Below are 20188 nucleotides of genomic sequence, written 5' to 3' on the forward strand. Positions count from 1 at the left end.
GTGAGATTCTCAACCTTAAATGAGAGGTGTATATTGTTATCACCAAGGCTCTGGGTCTTCTATCTAGGAAGAGGGTCAGAAAAATTGTAAGAGCAAGCCAAAAGTAGTGTCTAACTTCAAGGAAATAGTGCTTTCTGGACAGAACAGGGTAGCTGTTCACATAAACTCAGTGGTTGTGACAGCATGACCAAGACCTGCAAAAATTATGCAAGACAAACTGGCTGCATTGTGGGAATGGGTATAACAAGTCTTTCTCTGCCAGCTAACTCCCAAATAATAGACTTCTTATTAATTGTAAACGCTCAGCCTTAGCTTAGGCTTGTTTCTAACTAGCTCTTATAACTCAAATTAACCCATTATTTGTATTAATCTATATGCTGCCATGTGGCTGCTTCTTCCCAGAGCTATCTCCTGGAAATCCCACCTATACCTCCTGCCATTTAGCTTTTTTTTTTTTTTTTTTTTTTTTTTGGTTTTTCAAGACAGGGTTTCTCTGTATAGCTTTGCGCCTTTCCTGGAACTCTCTTTGGATACCAGGTTGGCCTTGAACTCACAGAGATCCGCCTGCCTCTGCCTCCTGGGTGCTGGGATTACAGATCTGAGCCACCACCACCTGGCACCATTTAGCTTTTTATTAAACCAATCGCAGTGACATATCTTTACACAGTGTAATCAAAAATCTCACAACAAATGGGCAGTGGAGGTGGGTACCAAATCCTACCACAAGCTGAGGAGCCATTTATATTTGATAGTTGTTGGGAGAGAGAAAGTTGGTTTTCTTTAATGATAAAATTCCTGGTAGATTGAACATACTACAGGGTAGGTCCCACTCCCAAGAGTAAGTTGGGCAACATAAACCATGGAAAAGGGAGGAAAAAAAGAAAACTCAAAGTTGGGCAGGGAGTTGAGGGTGGCTATGGAAGAAATTGGGGTAAATATGATCAAAATATAGGAAGTTCTCAAAGAACTAAAAATACTGTTTTTTTTTAAATCCCAGTATTGACAACAGTTTAAAAACCAGTAAAATACAGTATCCCTTATGTCTTCGTGTACAATAATCCCCTGAAACCTCTAGTAAGTCTTTATAGCTTTTTAAAAGTTTTTTGTTTGTTTGTTTTTGTTTTTGTTTTTTGAGACAGGGTTTCTCTGTGTAGCTTTGTGCCTTTCCTGGAATTCACTTTGTAGACCAGGCTGGCCTGGAACTCACAAAGATCCGCCTGGCTCTGCCTCCCAAGTGCTGGGATTATAGATGTGCACCACCACCACCTGGCTTAAAAGATTTTTTAAAAAATTATATTGGGGGGTTGAGTATTTAGCTCAGTGGTAGAGCGCTTGCTTAGCAAGCGCAAGGCCCTGGGTTCGATCCTCAGCTCAAAAAAAAAATTATATTGGGATAAGAGCCTGTGCGCATAGGTGAGTGTAGTTGCAAGTGGTTGTGAGCCACCTGACGTAGGGGGTGGGAGTTAAACTCAAGTTCTCAAGCAGCAAGGGTTAAGAGGGCTCTTAACACTTAGCCATTTCTCCAGCCCCTTCTAGACTTGCAAAGGGAATTTCCTCCTTACTTAAGAGACTCTTAATTAATTAAGTTCCTAACAATAACTTTAATGCACTTATAATTACTACATATATCAAAAATAATTTCTCCCTGTGGTTTCCTGACATTTTGCAGAATGCAATTCATGTAATTTTATGGGGTATTTTTGTTTTAAATGCCTCTACATTCATTATGAAACAAATAGTTCTCCCACCAAATAAGTATTGATTGATAATTGGGTTAAACTGAGAGCCTTGGGAAAGTTGTTTGCTTATATTAAAAATATTTCATTTTACACCATAAGCCGAAAGTCTTCACTTAGTCATAGGTATGTTGGTATTAGCAATGGTTTGTTGAGATTGGGTTTCATTATGTAGTCTAGACTGTATGCTAGGCTCTTTCGGTCTTCTGCCTCAGTTTCCCCAGTGTTGGGATTGCAGGTGTTATACCACTATGCTTTAGTTTAGTCAGTAGTGATAGCATGAATGTTTGCATTCAAAATACAAAGAAATATTCTTTAAGTTTGTGTTATGCTCTTGCTTGACTGCTGCATTAAGTTCTTCATTTAACATTAGTGCCTTGGATGCTCTTGGCCAGGTGTTGAATCCCTTAGAACTGGAATTATAGGCAGTTGTGAGTCATGTGAGTGTTGAGAACTGAACTTGGGCCCTCTGAAAGAACAAAAAGTACTCTTAACCACTGAACCATCTCCAGCCTCTTCGTGAATTTTTAATTTTTTTCTCCTTACATTTCATTTTCTTCGCTGATAAAAGTAAGATTCTAAATAATGTCTATCTCAAATGATTATGTAAAAATGAAATCATGTACTATGAAAAAACACTTAAAACGTTGTTAGGCACTTAATGATTATTGTTACTGTTCTTAATAAAAGAATCATTTTTTAAAGTTTATGAAATATAACTTAAATGTAACTTAAAAGGCCTTGGATCATTCTTGTTAGCAATTTTGGCTCTCTGATTTAAATTGAGTTGTCAGTGGCTCCTTGCCATCCTTTGGTTTGGCTTGGTTGGTGTTTGTTTTGAGACAGTCTCACTCTCGTCCATGCTGGTATATGCAGCACTCCTCCTGCTTCAGCCTCCCAAGGTTGGGATTACAGGCACTTGCAAGTATGTCTGCACCACGTGTGTGCCTGGTACAGGTGGGAATCAGAGGAGGGCATCGGATGACCAGGCCCAGTCACCCACTCCCCTCTCTCTGTCTGCAGGCTCCGCCCACAGGCCTGCCTGCTTGCCTACTTACCTACCTACCTAACTATGCTCTCCTCCATGATGATCATGGAGTAACCCTCTGAAACTGTAAGCAAGCCCCCAATTAAATGTGCCCTTTTATAAGTTACCTTGGTGTTTTTTTCCATAGCAGTAGAACAGTAACTAAGACACATTGTAAGTGGAAAGTGACATAGAAATAGAAGGGATTGCTAACATCTGGAGTAGAGAGAGCAAAAGACTGGAATTTAACCTGTTGAGAGCATTTAACTACCACTCCCAAAAAGAGCACCAGAAGTTGAGAACTAGAAATGCATATGTTAGATTTAAAGAATGAGGAACCAGCTGGGCCGCGCTAGGGCATGCCCTCCCGCCTTTAATCCCAGCACTCGAGAGGCAGAGCCAGGTGGATCTCTGTGAGTTGGAGGCTAGCCTGGTCTCCAAAGCGAGTTCCAGGAAAGGTGCAAAGCTACACAGAGAAACCCTGTCTCGAAAAACAAAACAAAAAAAAAAGAATGAGGAACCAGAGTAGGTTTTGCTGAAGTAGAATTCATATTAGAATGTGTGGAAGGAGAAGTGGAAACCTAAAGCCTCTAAAAGGAGAATGGAGCAGATAGCATGTATAGTGAGACCTAACATCAGACATAAGTTGCTATTACTGGCCTTGTGATGTTGTTGTTTCTCCTCCTCCTCCTCCTCCTCCTCCTCCTCCTCTTCCTCCTCCTTCCTCTTCCTTTTCCTCCTCCTCCTCCCTTGTTCTCTCACTCTCTCTGTCTCTCACACTATGTGTATGTGTGTTCTTTGCATATAGGTATGCATGTGGAGGTCTGAGGACAGTTTGACAGAAGTTGGTTCTCTCTTCTAGCATATGGGTGCTGGGAATTGATTTCAGGTCATTAGGCTTGATGACAGGTGCCTTTATACACTGAGCCATCTTGCCAGCTCTTATTTTCCGAGTCTCCATTTCCTTGGTAGTATAGTAGGAAATAATAATTCTCTTATGTTAATAATCTTGTATCTTAAAATCAATATTAAATGTTCCAGCCAATCACCAAGGGTTAATAGTTGTTTAATGTGCTAAAGTAGGAGCTAGTAGGTATCTGAACTCCAGTGATTGTCTTATTTAAGTTTGGATAAACTTACCAGTCAGGATACTGGCTTTGTGTGGGGGGGGGGGGGGGAGTTTGGTGGTGGTTGTTTTGTTTTTGTGTGTGAGACAGGGTCTCTGTGTAGCCCTGGCTGTCCTGACACTTGCTATGTAGACCATACTGGCTGAGAACTCACAGAAATTCTGCCTCTGGCTTCTGAGTGCTGGGATTAAAAGCATGCACCATCATGCCCTACTACTACTGTTTTAAGATACTGTTTTAAGTAGCCTTAACATACTTACAGTTAAAGGAAGGAAAAAATGGGTTTGGTCCTAATGAACAGGTCTATGTTGGAAGGAAAAGAAGAAATGTGATCATTTCTAGATTATCACAAACTACATAATTTGTAATCACATTCTTTTCCATAAAGGTGTCACTAGTAAATAGAGGTTAAATAGGACAAGGACATTGATGGGGAGGTGTTTTTGTTTTTGTTGTTGCCTCTTTCTGGAGCCACTAAAACTTAAAAAGTACTTTTTGTTTTGTTTTGTTTTGTTTTGTTGTTTTTGTTTTTTGAGGCAGGGTTTCTCTGTAGCTTTGCGCCTTTCCTGGAACTCACTCTGTAGACCAGCCTGGCCTCCAACTCACAGAGATGAGCTTGTTTCTGCCTCCCGAGACGTACACCATCACCACCACTGTCGGCTAAAAAGCACTTTTGTAAGGCATGAGAATAGAAGTTGGATTTTGTATTAGTCAGATTTCAACTCATGGAAGCCTTGAAACGAGAGAATTTTTGTTGGTTTTTTTGTTTTTTCAAGACAGGATTTTTCTGTGTAGCAATTCCAGCCCTGGAAGTCACTTAATAGTTGAGCTGGCCTCTAACTCACAGAGAGCTACCTGTCTCTGCCTCTGGGATTAAAGTCGTGCACCACCACCATCCAACTAAGAGAAAATTCTGAAACTAACTGGCTTTCTCCTTTTGTTTCATTCAGGACCCAGCCTACGGTGACATACTCTCCACATTCAGGTTATACCTTTTCCCTAGTTAGTATTTTCTAGAAACATCCTTACAGATACACTTAGAGGTATGCTTTGTTAATCTCCTAGGTACTTCTCAATCTAATCAAGTTGACAATCAAGATTAACCATCATGGTGATGGAGAGATGGCTCCCTAGTTAAGAGCACTGGTAGCTTGTCCTAGTTAGGTTTCTATTGTAGTGATAACACCAAGACCCAAACCAACCTGGGGAGGAAAGGGTTTATTTCTTTTTACAATCCCAGCTCATAGTCTACCATAAGGGAAGTCAAGGTAGAAACTCAAGCAGGAACCTAGAGGCAGGAACAGAAACATAGATTTGTATGGAGGCATAATGTTTAGGCTGTTCCTCATGACTTACTCAGCCATAACCATCTGCCCAGGAATTGCATCACCCTCTGTGGACTGTGGCTTCCATATCAATTACTAATCAAGAAAATGGCCCACACAAACTTGTCTATAGGCAACCTTGTGGAGGCATTATCTCATTTGTGGTTCTTCTTCCCAAATGACTTGTCTTGTGTCAGGTTGGTTAAAAAACAAAAAAACCCAGTACACCCTTCTTGGAGAGGACCCAAATTCTGTTCCAGCACCTACATTGGGAGGATCACAACCATCTCTAACTCCAGTTTTAGGGGATCTGAGGCCTCTTCTGGGCTCCTTGAGCACCTGCACACACACATGGTACACGTGCATACCTCAGGTACACACATATAAAATAAAATTTAAAAATAAATCTTAACAAAGATAAACCATCACTGAGCATTTAAATTATCTATGGGATAGCTATAAGAGGATACTGATTTTATGAATTAACAATCTTGAATTGAGTAGCTAAAACAGTAAAGGCATTTGTCATTTCAAACAAGACAAACACTACAGTAGTACAGCTATGGAGTTATTTTATTTAACAATTCAGTGACATACGCTTATGTTCTCACCTTTTTATTTTGCCATTCTTAGACTAGCTCCTTGATGGTTACAGGATGACTCCTGATTCTCGGTCTTCAATCCAGAGATGAAAGCAGTCAAAGGGCTTGTTTTGTGCCAAGAGAGTTATCTGAGGCTCCTTAGCAGTTTCTAGTTTTCTAGCCAGATGACATTCTCTTGGCTACTGTCTTTTACCTAAATATATTTTTTTATAGCTGCAGTGAGAAACTGTTGATGTCTGTACCTCTGCTCACTAATACGAATATGCCCTTTATGATCTTTTAAGTGTGAGACGACAGAAGAAACTATTTGAGCACTTACCGTGCCACACTAAATACTGCTCACCAGGCACTGGTTAGTAGTTAGTGTTGTCTGGGGGTCTCCAGAACTTCTCAGAATCCATGAAGTCAAGGCAAGTTCATAACAGCATTTTATTTATTGTTATTATTATTATTTGGTTTTGGTTTGTTTTTCAAAACAGAGTTTCTCTGTGTGGCCCTGGCTATCCTGAAACTTGCTTTGTAGACAAGGCTAGAGCCCCAAACTCAGATTTGCCAACCTCAAAGGTGTGTGAGTGATGACCACCTGGCTCATAACAGTATTTAGATGCTATTTACAGCTTTCTTTTTATTTTCCTTTCTCAGATGTACAGTGGAGATTTCCAGAGTTAGGCATGGTAGTACATATCTGTAATTATAGCATTTGGGAGCCTGAGGCAGAATTACTAGCTTAGCCTGGGCTACAGAGTAAGCTCTAGGCCAGCCTGGGCTAAAGTGAGACCTGCCTTCCAGAACAAAATCAAGTAACAATAAAAAGCTATGTGAAACCCAGTGTAACAGCAGAGTGCAAGTGCCATGGAAGAATTCTACTGACTTTTTACACCACCACCCCTATTTTTGTTTGAGAAAGTAATTTTTTTAAAAACCTATTTTGTGAGCTGGGCAAGGTAGCACTCACTTTTAATCCCAACACTTGAGAGGCATGGATCTCTGTAAATTCAAGGCCAGTGTGGTCTACATAACAAGTTCCAGGACAGCCAGGTCTACACAGAAACTGGTCTCAAACCAAACAATGACAAAGTTCTTTTGTGTTAACATATGATAGACTTGTTTTTAAATGAATTTTTTCTTTTCTTTTTTTTTTTTGGTATTATTTAATCTGTATGAGTGTAGGTGTGTGTGTGCTAGTCAGATAAACTTTTCGGAGTCTCTTGTCTTCATCCACAGGTGGCTTCTGGGGTGGAACTCAAGTTGTCAGGTTTGGCAGCAAACACCTTACATGCTAAGCCCTCGTGCTAACCTGAATCCTTTTTTTTTTTTTAATTTACAAGTTTTAATTTATAATATTGTTGGTGTTAGAAATATGCATTTTACATAAACTTAAGAGCGTAAAGAGACAACAAAGCCTGAAATCTAACTGCTAGGCTTATTGTTTGTTACTCTGGCAGCACACCAAAGTTTGTTTCTTGTTATTTGTCTTTTCTTGGTTATCTTTAGTTATCATGTACATACCATGGCTTCATATGTTGTAAGGGTTCTTGGGGTTATTTCAGTTGTTCATGCTCTTTAGTATTTGTCCCATCAATAGGACAACATACTTTCCCCCATTCTTTACTAATCTAGCTAATTCTGAATTTCAATTTCAATCATAATGGCCTAGCTTTGTTTAGTAGCATTTTCAATTTTGTGCCTATCAAGCATGATGGATTTTTTTTTTTTTTTTTTTTTTTTTTTTTTTTTTTTTTTTTTGGTAAGCATCTCAAAACTAAGCACAGGACAAACCGTTGAAGATCAGAAAGCCAATAATTAAGTGACATCACAAGTTCATTATTACTGGCTGGGCATGCTAACACATACATGTAATCCAAACTCTCAGAAAACTGAGACTGAAGGTCTACCAGATGTTCAAGGCCAGCTATATAGTAAGTACTCAGCTAGATGAGGGCTACATAGCAAGACTGTGCCTTAAACAACAACAAAATTTGGTTATTTCTTAATAGTAGACACAGTTAATACTCTTGCTCTAGAAAATGACTTTATCATTAAACACAAGTAGAAGATGGTCTTTAATCTGTCTAAATTTGGCTATAAAGGAAAATATCTGAGAGATGGTTTCCAGGTTTTAGTAGGTTGGGTTGGAGAATTAAAAATGAACAGTCTACTTTATCCACAGCTTGACTTTTGCAGTTTGAGCTACTCATGATAAGCTGTAAATGCTTTAACACTTTGAAGAGAGAGACCAGGTTTACATAACTTTCATTGTGTATATTGTTATAATTGTACTACATGATTATTGTAGGTCTGAATAATAGGGATCAATACTATTACTGTACATGGCTTCAGGCATCCGTTGGGCTTCTGTAGCCTCAAATACAAGAGGACTGTTATCTTAGATTTTTAAGCTCTGAGTGACTGGGTAGTTGAAGACATCCATCGTTAGCAGAGCCCATGCCGGTAATCCTAGGAAAGACTAAGTCAGAAAAGCTATACAGTTGAGCCAGTCAGGGACTCATAGTGAGCCCTCTCTTAAAAAAGAGGGGTATGAAGAGAAAATGTGGCAAACACATCCAAGTGGAATTATCAAGCACTCTCAGGGGTCACTAGAAGCCCATAATTGAAGTTAAGGAGATTGATTTAATTGATTTAATCAGATATAGTAGTCAAATCTACCGTTGTTTACTTCTTGCCGTACCACATCCTCTGTATGTGTGTGTGTGTGTGTGTGTGTGTGTGTGTGTGTGTGTGTGTGTATGTATGTATGTATGTATGTGTGTGTGCACTATATGTTAGCATTGGGATACTTTACATATACTCATTGAATTCTTGTGCCTGACTTAGGTCATCCAGCTTCTTTGGCAATACAGTGATGATTTAGGGCCCTCCGATTACAAAGCTCTTTGTTTTTGCTTTTTTAAACTGGGCATTGAGTCTAGAGATTTATGCATTGCATAGCAAACACTATATATTGAGCTATAGCCTCAACCCATTTTTACTTTTATTTTAACAGAGTCTCATTAAATTGCCCGGGTTGTCCTTGAACATTGTGTAACTCAAATAGGCCTTAAACCTGTGATCCTCCTGCCTTTTCTTCCTGACTGATTTTATAGGAAGTGAAGGAGTCTTACTACATTTTGGGCACTACAAAAAGTGTGGGAACTCAGCTCCCACATTTTACTCCAGGGTACTCTTAAGGAGAGAGGGATAAGAGATTTAGATAGAAAGGATAGAGGAGAGGGAAACAGAAACACAGGGTAGCCTCCGGAGGGCCTGGGTCCTAATCCACCAGCCCCTTCTGTCTCTTCTAAAGGGCTATTTATAGGAATGCCAAGGGGAGGAGCAAAAGACCTCCCCCTAACACAGCCAAGTGCAGACCTTTTCCAGTCACCTGGGAACCACACATGTGGTCAAACAATCCTCTAATGCAGCCCTGCTGAGTAAAGCAAGCTCAGATTTCACTAGGAAACCTTTGTGGGCCTCCAAAAAAAAAGACTATCATGTTTTGGGGTTTTTTTTTTTGTTTGTTTTTAATTAGTGTATAGTAATGTATTAAAAGACTTGGTACATTTATCCTTACGTCAGTCTTCTGTAGTTTAAATGGACAGATATCAGGGATGTCTGTCCGTGGCAGATCTAGAATTAGAAACCTTAATTGGAATTGAAGAGTAGTTACAATTTAAGGTACATACAGTTTATTGGGAAGACTTGGGATAATAGGTTTCTAAGAAAAGAAGTTAGACCCAGTGGCATGTAAGTTGGCCTCAAAGCTAGGTCCTAGAAACCTGACTGGAGCTTAGATGATTAAGACACAGTAATGTAAAGCTGGAATCGAGTGAGTTGTGTGATCAGATGGAGACATGTCAGCAGCCGGGATGCACAGTGCATTCATAATATAGCATGGTTGAGAAGGCAGGTTAGTTCATCTCTGTAGGGGAACAGTCAGAGAGGGGGGTGCAGCATGGGAGAAGGGACAAGGAAATGCAGTACATACTTTTTGCAATGTACTGCTTAGCAAAAAAAGTCAACCATTTGTCAATATTCCTGCTTACACCAGGGGAAGAAGACCTTATCATCTGAGGCACTGGAGGCCTTTACTTGGCCATGCTCCTGTCATGAGTGTTCATTTACTCAGGAGTGTGCTCGCTCTCCAAAGGCATGAGCCTGTTGTAGTCTAGCTACTAGGTTGCTAAAGCAGCATAATCTTTTAATTCACTTTAGTTGGTTTTGGTTTTGGTTTTGAGACAGGGTCTAGCTATGTAACCGTTTCTCAGTCCTGCGCAGCCTTGTGAGTGCTGGGATTATAGGCATGTACCCAGGAGTTCAAGGCCAGAGTTAGTAATAAACAAGACCCAGTATTTAAAATAAAATTGAAGGGCTGGAGAGTTGGCTCAGTAGTTAAGAGCACTTGTTCTTACAGAAGACCCAGGTTTAATTCCTAGTACCCATATGGCAGTGCAGGGCAGTCTATACCTCCAGGGGATTTAACACCCTCTTCAGGCCTCTGTGGGCACCAGGAATGCACTTGGTGTACTTATATACATGTAAGCAAAACACTCATACACATAAAGGAATCTAAAAAAAATTGTTTTGTTTTGTTTTTTGAGACAGGGTTTCTCTTTGTGGTAGACTTGGCTGTCCTGGAACTCACTCTGTAGACCAGGCTGCAGGCTGGCCTCACTCAAGAGATCCACCTGCCTCTGCCCTGTGTGCCACCACCAAATGGCAAAAAAAAAAAAAAAGTTAAAAAAACTTTATTATAGTTTTCACTTACATTTGCAGATTGAAAAGTACTTCTCTGAGACAGTCAGCATATACTAATGTGCTAATGTTTGGCATCTTCATAATCACTTTTTCCTTACTTTGTTTTCAAGCAACAGTACTACCAATAAGAGAGCTTTGAATATTCTAGTACAGGCTGTAGCTGTAGCTCAGAGGTATGTGACTAGTGTTCTGTGATATTGTACTTGATTCCTAGCACTTCAAAAGTTACAATCATTATTCTAGTCCAACAATAACTTTTCAATCTTCTGTTTTGTTGTTTCAGTCAATATTAGCAACCTTTAGTTTATTTTTAGTTTTACCAAGGATCAAAAGTAGGACCTTTCCTTTGAAAGAGACTCTATGCCACTGAGTTAAATCTTAAATCTCTAGCCTCTTTTGTTGTTGTTGTTTACATACCATTTTGTTACAGGACTTGCATGACTTTGCAACAGTTTGACAATTTTAAATTAAAAGGCAGTATTATAACAAGCCCTAACTTTTCACCAGAGTAACTGCTTTCTTTCTGTATAGAAACAATTTGACACTTTTAGGAGAGTTGACTGAGTTCTAGAAAGAAAAGATTTCTATTCTATTAACAATTGTCCTAGGACTGGGAAGGTAGCTCAGTGGTAGAATGTTTGCCCTAATATACAGGAGGCCCTGGGTTCTACTCCTAAGACTAGACACCCATCCCACCCCTGTGCAAGGAAGAGGACAGTTGTTTCTCTAGAGACAAGTATTTTTATTATTGACAATTACAAGTCACTGGAAAGAGACTCGTGTATTGGTTATGTTAAAATACCATGACCAAAAGCAACTTAAGGAAGAGTTTTATAGCCAGGTGGTGGTGCACACCTTTAATCCTAGCACTTGGGAGGCAGAGATAGGCAGATATCTGTGAGTTCAAGGTCAGGCTGGTCTACAGAGTGATTTCCAGGACTGACAAGGCTGTTACAAAGAAACCCTGTCTTGAAAAACAACAAAAAGAAGGGTTTTATTTTAGCTTTGGTTTCAGGTGGAAGAGTCCATTATATATGGTAGGGAATGCATGAAAGGAAGTAGTAGGCATAGTGGTTGGAGCAGGAAGCTGAGAGATGGCATCTGACAAGTGGAATAAGGCTCTGAACTCTTCCGCCCTGGAGTGGACCTCCTCCAGCAATGCTCTGTAAACTTCCCGAATGGCTCCACCACCAGTGTGGGCCTGGGTGTTCAAATACATGAGCCTATGAGGGACTTTTTTATTCAAACCACCACAATGTGTAATATGGAAAGCAGCTTCAGGGGTTTGTAGGTAGGGGTGTGTGTCTGTCTGTCTGTCTCCAAGCTCCAATAATCCTCCTGTCTCTGCCTCCACTCTTGCAAACTGGAGGGTTATAGGTACTTGCAAAGATGCCCATTTCTCTCCAACTTCTACCATGGCTGCTAGGGATCTAAACTTGGGTATGATCCAAAGTCACTGAATCAACTTCCCAGCTCTTAGGTTCTAGTTTTAACTCTTGAATTTTGTCCAAAGCTGTGGATTGTAGAAACCAAATTATCTGAGGTCCACTTCCAGTTCTGTTAAGCTACTAATTTAGCTAAGCTTTCTGGATTTTAGCACAAGTATCTGGCAACTGATGTTTAACTAACTAAACTCTTTTCTGAACTGTTTTTTTTCATGTCCCAAATTCAAATTCCTTCATTCTGTTTGTGTTATGAAAAAAATGTTTTAGTATTTTTATGTACCTTTCTTGTATGAGCACATGTGCATATGTCATGGTATGTGTATAGAGGTCAGAAGCCAAACTTGGGTATTGGTTCTTGCCCTCTACCTTGTTTGAGGCAGGGTATCTGTGTGTTCCAGGCTCGCTGGCCCACAAGCTTCCTGTCTTAGCATATGAGTGCTGACATTACATGCACCGCCCTGCTTACTTTTTTTTTTTTTTTTTTAGCATGGTTCCAGGGATGCAAGTTTAGGTCATCTGATTGTGTGATTGTGTAGCAAGTACTTTTATCCATCCAGCCGTCGCACTGGCTCAAGTAAGTTTTGATTTTCTAAGAGGGGTGAAATACTGCCTCTTTTCAATTTTGCCATCTTCTTAACCTTAAAAGTAATGTTTAAGCCATGAATACAAATAGCTATATAGTACATGAAAATGTTTCAGTTTCAGAGTCACATTGACTGGGCATATAGTTAATCTAAAGCGGCGGTTCTTAACCCGTGGGGGATCAAAATGACCTTTTCACGGGGATCACATATCAGATAGCTGCATCACGATTCACAACAGTAGCAAAATTACAGTGGTGAAGTAGCAACAAAAATAATTTTATGGTTGGGGTTATCAAAATGTGAGGAACTATATTAAAGGGTTGCAGCATTAGGAAGGGTGAGAACCACTGATCTAGAGGCACTTAGAATATTACTATTACCAAAGCAGAATGTTTCTCTGTAGTTGCCTGTATCTACAGATTAGTGACTTCCAGAGCAGCTATTTGAAGTCCTGTTCTTGATCAGTTTAGTCAAAGTCCTCAAATGAGTAACTTGAGATTGTCATCTGTCTGTTAACCAGTTGTGAGTAAATTAGAGTTTAAAGAATTGGGTTTCATCCCAGCACTAGGGAGACAGAGGCAGACGGATCTCTTGAGTTTTGGGCCAGCTTGGTCTACAGAGTGAGTTCTAAGACAGCTAGAACTACACAGAAAGACTCTATCTCAAAGGGGGGGGGGGCTACCTTACTTTATTTAAAGAACCATTATTAATGTATAGTATCATTAATAGTTGGCAGTTATCAGTTATTGGCATGTTTGATATTATTAGAATTCTAGGTTTTGGTGTATGATGATGATGATTTTTTTGCACTTCATGCGATTTAATTCAGGGTCATGCACATGTTAGGGAAGCACTATGTGTACCCATTGGGCTACATTCCAGCTCTTGCTATGTGGATCAACTTGTCTATGATTCCCGAGTACTGGAACTAAAAGCAAATGTCATCATGGCTAGCCTGAATTTTTAAAAAATTAATTTTATGTTTTATGTGTATGGGTGTTTCGCCTGCCTGTGTATGCTTGTGCACTAAGTATATGTCTGGTGCTCATGAAGACCAGAAAAGGATGTTGGATCCCCTGGAATTGCAGTTACACAAAGTTGTGAGCCACTGTGTGAGTGCTGGGAATCAAACCCAAATCCTCTGCCAGAACAACAAAATGCTCTTAACCTCTGAGCCATCTCTCCATCTTCCAGCTTGTTTGTTTGTTTGTGGAGACAGGGTTTCTCTGTGTAGCCTTAACTGTCCTAGAACTCACTGTATAGACCAGGCTGGCCTCAAACTCCCAGAGATCTACCTGCCTCTGCCTCCCGAGTGCTGGCATTAAGGGCACTTGCCACCACCGCCCAGTACATTAGTAATTTTCTAAAGGAGGAAGGTTATGGTAATTGTTCATCCATATTACCTATAGGCATCTAAAATAATGAAAGGAATTCCAGTAATATCACATCGTGTAAATTATATGAATTCTAATATTAAATTTGTGAATTTTTAGTTATACATGTGTTTGTCTTTGTGATATCTGTGGAGTAAAGAAAGATTTATTTGTCATAACTGTTTTTTAAAATTAGGTTGAATATAAATTATACAAAAATGACAATTTTGTGATGTTGAGATGGTTGCACTTACAAGTCTGACAACTTCAGTGCCATCTCTGGAACCCATGTAAACATAGCCAGAGAGAACTGACTGTACAAAGTTGCCCTCTTACCTCTGTAAGCATGCCTTTCTGAACCTAAAATGCACACATAGGATAATACTGTAGCAGGAATCTTAAAATGTTCTTATTAATGAAATCAAACCTGGGGCCAGTTATTGGGGTGAACGCTGGAAGATCAGAGAAGCAAAACAATCCATAGCTACCTCACCTTGCTAGTTCCTCAGGTGATCCTGTTTCCTCAGGCTGGAAGCTTCTGAGTCTTCCTCCACATGAATCTCAGCTGAACTGTGCTGCTCCAAAGCCTTAACCAGCCAAATGCTGAACTAGCTAAATGCCTCTAGTTTCTGGTCTTCACGCCTTATATATCTTTCTACTTTCTCTCATCACTCCCTGGGACTAAAGGCATGTGTCACTATGCCTGGCTATTTCTAATGTGGCCTTGAACTCAGAGATCCAGCTAGTTCTGCCTCCCAAGTGCTGGGATTAAAGGCTTGCACCACCACCGCCCAACTTCTGCTATGGCTTGCTCTGACCCATTTTCTAGCCACCATTTTTGGCTCTGTTCTAGTGGCTGGCTGTTCTCTGACCCCAGATAAATTTATTAGGGTGCACAATATTGTGGGGAACACAATACCACCACATAATATATTGTTTTATGGAAAAATTTTGGTGCCAGATGTGATAGCACATGCCTTTAATCCCAGCACTGGCAAGGGGGTGTGAGAAAATGAGAATTTAAGTACTTCCTTACACTTTGTAAAATTCATTGGGTATAACCATGTTAAAAATCTATGGTGATGTTTCCTTTTGTACCCTGAAAAAATTTTTTTTCTCTCTTTTTTTTTTTTTCTAGACAGGGTAGGATGTCCTGGAACTAGCTCTGTAGACCAGGCTGGCCTGGAACTCACAGAGATCTGCCTGTCTCTGCCTCCTGAGTGCTGAGATTAAAGGCCTGTGCCATCACTACCTGGCCCTGAACTTTTAAAAGTAGATAGAAATGCTTCCACTTATGCCAAGTGTGGGGGAGCACACCTTAATCTCAGCACTCAGAGGGCAGAGGCAGGCAGATCATTGAGTTCCAGGGCAGCCAGGGCTTTGCAGAGAGACCTTTTGTGGGTTGGGGTTGGGGGGTTGCTACTTATATAACAATGTGAAGATACTTAAGTCATTGAACTGTACATTTAAAACTTATTGTCAGAATGACATTTGTTATGCTATCAGCATGATTTTTTAAAAGCAGCTTTGCCCATGGAAGTGTATCACAATTGAAAATCAGTCGGTCGTACATGTCATGGCTAAAATAATTAAAACATAGATGAGACTGGTAACTTGCAAAAGAAAGAGATGTGAACACGTTATAATAGCCACTGTTCTGAAAATGCAGTGAAATGTTAGGATTTGATGTTTGGGTGGACTTCAGTGAAGTATATTAGAAGGCTATAGGAATGCAAGGTCGTTCAAAACACCTCCTAAAGAGTTGGAATTTGAGCAGATTTCATTAATGGTTAAAACAAATGTGATACATTCACACAATGTTGTAATATTACTAAGTCTTGGAGAGCAGGGAAAGTGTGACGAACTGTAGTGTGGCTCAATCATGAGAGCATTATGCAAGGGACCACTTCAACCTTGAATTGTAAACTGAGACAAACTAGGAAGGTGTCTCCTAGGAGCCAAGGGAGGGAGGGCTGAAGCCTGTTGTTCAGTGGGTAGTGAGTGCCAGGTTGAAGTGGTTGAAATGACAACAATTTTGGAAGTGGATAGTGATTATCGTCTTCTAGAAATGCAAATGTACTTAATGCCACTGAAGTGTAGACCTATCTTAAGGAAAATTTTATGGATGAACCATATCTCCAGCCCTAAGGGAGAGTGTTCTTTTTTTTTTTTTTAATTACTTCTTCAATCATATTGCTTTTTACTGGTCTTTTGAATTTGTCTTTCTCATCTTGGGTGCATGAGTCCATCCATTTCTGTTAGATTTTTCAGTTGTTTGTAATGTAAGTTTTTAAGTTCTTGTGCTTTTTTAAAAGTTTAATTGGAATCCATTGTACTGCCTCCCTTTTCACCTCTAATTGTAAGTAGAGTCTTCTCTTTTAGTTAGCTATTCGTTTTTTGGATCTTGCTAACTTCCTTAAATTTATTTTTGTTTTTGAGACAGAGTCTCTATATAACTCTGGTTGTCTTGGAGCTCACAGTGTAGACCAGTCTGGTCTTGAACTCAAATATATCTGTCTGCCTCTGTGAGTGTTGGAATTAAAGGCATTTGACACCACTGCCTGGCATTTAGTCTTTACTTTCTTTTGGTTGGTTTGGCTATGGGTTTTGGGATCTTGTAAATCTTTTTGAAGAACCATTTCTTTGATTAACTTATTTATATTTTCTTATTTCAATTTCATTAATTACTGACCTGATCTTTATTTGGGTTTCTGTTATTTTTTTAAATTATTTACTTACTTATATTTTTGTATGCATGCTCTGCATGTATACCTGCAAGCGAGAAGAGAGCATCTGATCCTATATAGATGGTTTGTAAGCCACCATGTGGTTGCTGAGAATTGAATTCAGGACTTCTAGAAAAGTAGCTAGTGCTCTTAACCACTAAGCCATCTCTCCAGCTCTGGATTTCTATTATTCCTGTTTTTATAAGGCTCTTAGAACACTAAATTATTTATTTGAAGTCACTCTGCTTTTTAAAGATACTTTATACTGGGGCAGGAGGAGCACACATTTGTCATGTGTGTGTAGAGGCCCAAGAACAGTATATGGATGGAGTTGGTTCTCCTCTCCCACCTTTTTTGTGGGTTCTGAAGACCAGATTCAGTTACCAGACTTGGCAGCAAGTGCTTTACTTACTGACCTATCTCTTTGCCCATGAACTATTTCATTAGACACCTCTGGGGTTTGTGGATTTTTTAAAATGTAGTTGCTTACAGTGTTAATTTCCTTCTGTAGTAGTTTTCATGATATCCTAAAGGTACTGGTTTTCATTTTCATTCACTTCTAAGCATTTCAAATAAACCTTCCCCTCAAACTGAGCCAAAATAAATCGTCTCTTAAGTTGCTTCTTGTTAGGCATTCTGTACAGCAAGAAAAAATAACTAGTACAGAACATTGGTACCAAGAAAAGTATGGATGTTATGTTATACGCCTGACCATGTGGTTCTTAGGTGCTTAGAACTGGTTTGCAGGAGGGATGTGGAAGAGTTTGGAATTTGGAACTAGAAATTTGCTAGAATGCAGAAGTTAATGGGCTGTTCTGGTTGGAACTTGGGAAAATAGAATACTAAGAGAAACATAAGGTGTGGACACCCAGCTCATGAAGTTTCAAAGGGGAATAAGGATGCTGTTGGGAAGTGGACTAGGTGTCATTCAGGTTACATTAGTGCATGAGAGGGGCAAAGGGGGTGTGGTGAGATCAGTCTTTGTTGTGACTGTGGTCTGAAAATTTTAGTGAGGCTGAATTTTAAAGTAATGAATATAATATGTTTAGGAAAAATTTCAGTGCAAGGGTAGCATTAAGAGTGTGTGGCATGGGTACTTGCTCACTGCTCTTATTCAGGTCTAAAGAGAGGGAAAAGGGCAAAAAGGTATGAATTGTGCAGTTTGCCATGAAAAGGAGCCACGTGCAAGTTTAAAGTTGCAGGCAAGGGGGATGCTACAGAAAAAGCCCTAACTATACCACACACAGGCACCACCACCACCACCACCCCCACACATGTGCACATACACACAAATAAAAGTAACTGTAACTGTTAACTGAATTAGCCCCCTTAAAGAGAAACTTATGCTCTACACTGGGAGAGTAGGACAAGTGCCCTGAGAATAATAAGATCCCACCCAAAGGCTCCAACTTAGGAAAATGCACATTTGCTATGAGAGGAGAGAACCTGCAGTGAGAATGCAGCTGCCTAGGAAACTAAACTAGCAGCCCTAAAGTTGTGATCCAAGGGGCCAGACTCCATCCCAAACTAGCAGTAGACATTGGAGCATCCATGTGGTACTGATTTTGCAGTCATGAAAGATTCAAGAGTGAGTGGGTCGTGGAAGCATACTTCAGGGAGCTGCGGAGGCTGAGCAATGTGTGGCAGGGTCAGAGTCCTTGAAAGGATCCCCTACATCAAGGTGTGAAGGTGAGTGAAACCCAAGTTACAGTGGTGGCCCCAGTGTATTAAAGATGTCAGAACTGTGGGATATCTAAACAGAAGAAGAAAAGGAAAAAGCCTGCAACTACATCATAGACCTGGCCTAAGAGTGTGTAAGTGTGCTACAGGCAGCAGGGCTGCAGGGCTGGACTACCCAAGCAGTCTACAAATTTCAGATGCCAAACATGGGGCTACAGGATAGGATATTGGCCCCACTGAGCTTCGATCTTGTTTTAACTCAATCTTACTTTACTACACTCCTATTCCTTCTGGAATAGGAATGTTTACTCTGTGCCATTGAATATTGGAACCGTGCAACTTTTTTCTTAATTTCATAGGGGCTCACAGTTAAGAAATTGCCTTGAGTCTCAGAAGAGCTTTGAATGTTTGTTAGTTAGTTAGTTAGTTAGTTTTAACATTGTTGGGATTAGTATAAACTATGGGAACTTTTGGAGTTAAGAGTCAGTGCATTTTGCACATAGCCTGAGGCTATGGGAGCCATTGTTGGAATATTGCAGTCCTTCATTCCTATTTAGTCACAGTAATGAGAAAAGTAATTGATGTGATCCGTTTGACCTATGGCTTCATTTAACTCAGAGGTTTCTCTTTATATTTTGTCAGGATGACCTATGTGTTGATGAGAAGGAGGTATTGAAGTCACCCACTAGTGTTATATTGGGAACAGTTTGTCTTTACATCTAGTGTTTATGAAATTGGGTGCACCAGTATTCAGTGTATACATGTTTAGAATTGTAATGTCCTCTTGGTGGATTGTTCACTTTATCATTGTGTTGATTTTATAGTGTTTGCTTTCCTATTCATACTCTGAACTATTGTTCTGACATGGTCTATTCTTTGCTGCAGTTTCCTGCTTATGTTTATTTTTCTCTTCTGTGTGAAAGATTCAGGTATCTGTCTTAGTGTCACAAACTTGGAAAGTTTCTCCTTCAGTTACAACAGGTAGTTTTACTTGGTGTATGGTCTGCAGTCTGCATTCTTTCTTTCTTTCTTTCTTTCTTTTCCTTCCCTCCTCCCTCTCACCCTCCCTCTCTTCCTTGATTTGCTTTCCTTCGAAACAGGGTTTTTCTGGCCATCCTGGAACTTGGTCTGTAGACCAGCCTGCCTCTGCCTCCCCAGTGCTGTGAGCCACCACACCTGGCTTTCTTTCAGAGTTTGAAATACATCACATCATTCCATGCCCTCCTGGCTTTTCAAATTTCTGTTGAGAAATCTATTGTTACTTTGGTGGGCTTGCATTTTTGTGTGACTTGTTTCTCTTGGTATATTTTTTTGTTATGATTATTTAGTGGGTTAAGTATAATGTGAGGGGAGGGTATTTAAAATGTTTTTGAATTGTATGTATGTTTGTGTGTCTGTGTGGGGGTATGTATGCATGATTGCAGTTTCCTGTGGCGGCCAGAGGACAGTGTTGGATTCCCTGGAGTTGGAGTTACAGTGGTTGGGAGCTGCCTGATGGAGTACTGGAAATCAAACTAGGGTCCTCTGTAAGAACAGTCTGTCCCCTTAACTTCTAAGCCACCTTTCTAGCCCCAAGGAGAGATTTGTTTTGTTTCCCCCATCATCTCTAGTGTTCTAATTGCCTCCTGGTTTTTGTTTGTTTGTTTAAGGGCATCCTTTGCCCTAATTTTGGGAACTTTTCTGCTACGACTTTCGTTGAAATGTTTTCAGTGCCTTCAGACTGAAAATCTTTTTTATGATTCTTGGATTTGGTTTTTAATATCCCATGTATCTTGAAAATATCATACTTTTGAGCCATGCATGGTGGC

At 40.0% G+C, this 20188-nt stretch overlaps 1 protein-coding gene across 5 annotated transcripts in view; it reads left to right on the forward strand.

Moving 5' to 3' along the window:
- The window catches only part of Zbtb44 (zinc finger and BTB domain containing 44), a 57729-nt gene that overhangs the window by 6285 nt on the left and 31256 nt on the right, over positions 1 to 20188 (forward strand). The window contains exon 2 of one of the 5 annotated variants that reach the window (XM_036194203.1): positions 12504 to 12591. The exons of the other annotated variants lie outside the window; for them this stretch is intronic. The gene's annotated coding sequence lies outside the window, so the exon portion shown is untranslated. The remainder of the gene's footprint in view (positions 1 to 12503; positions 12592 to 20188) is intronic. 5 annotated transcript variants of the gene reach the window in all.

The sequence above is a fragment of the Onychomys torridus genome, chromosome 7 (genome assembly GCF_903995425.1).
Source record: "Onychomys torridus chromosome 7, mOncTor1.1, whole genome shotgun sequence".
Taxonomy (NCBI): Eukaryota; Metazoa; Chordata; class Mammalia; order Rodentia; family Cricetidae; genus Onychomys; species Onychomys torridus.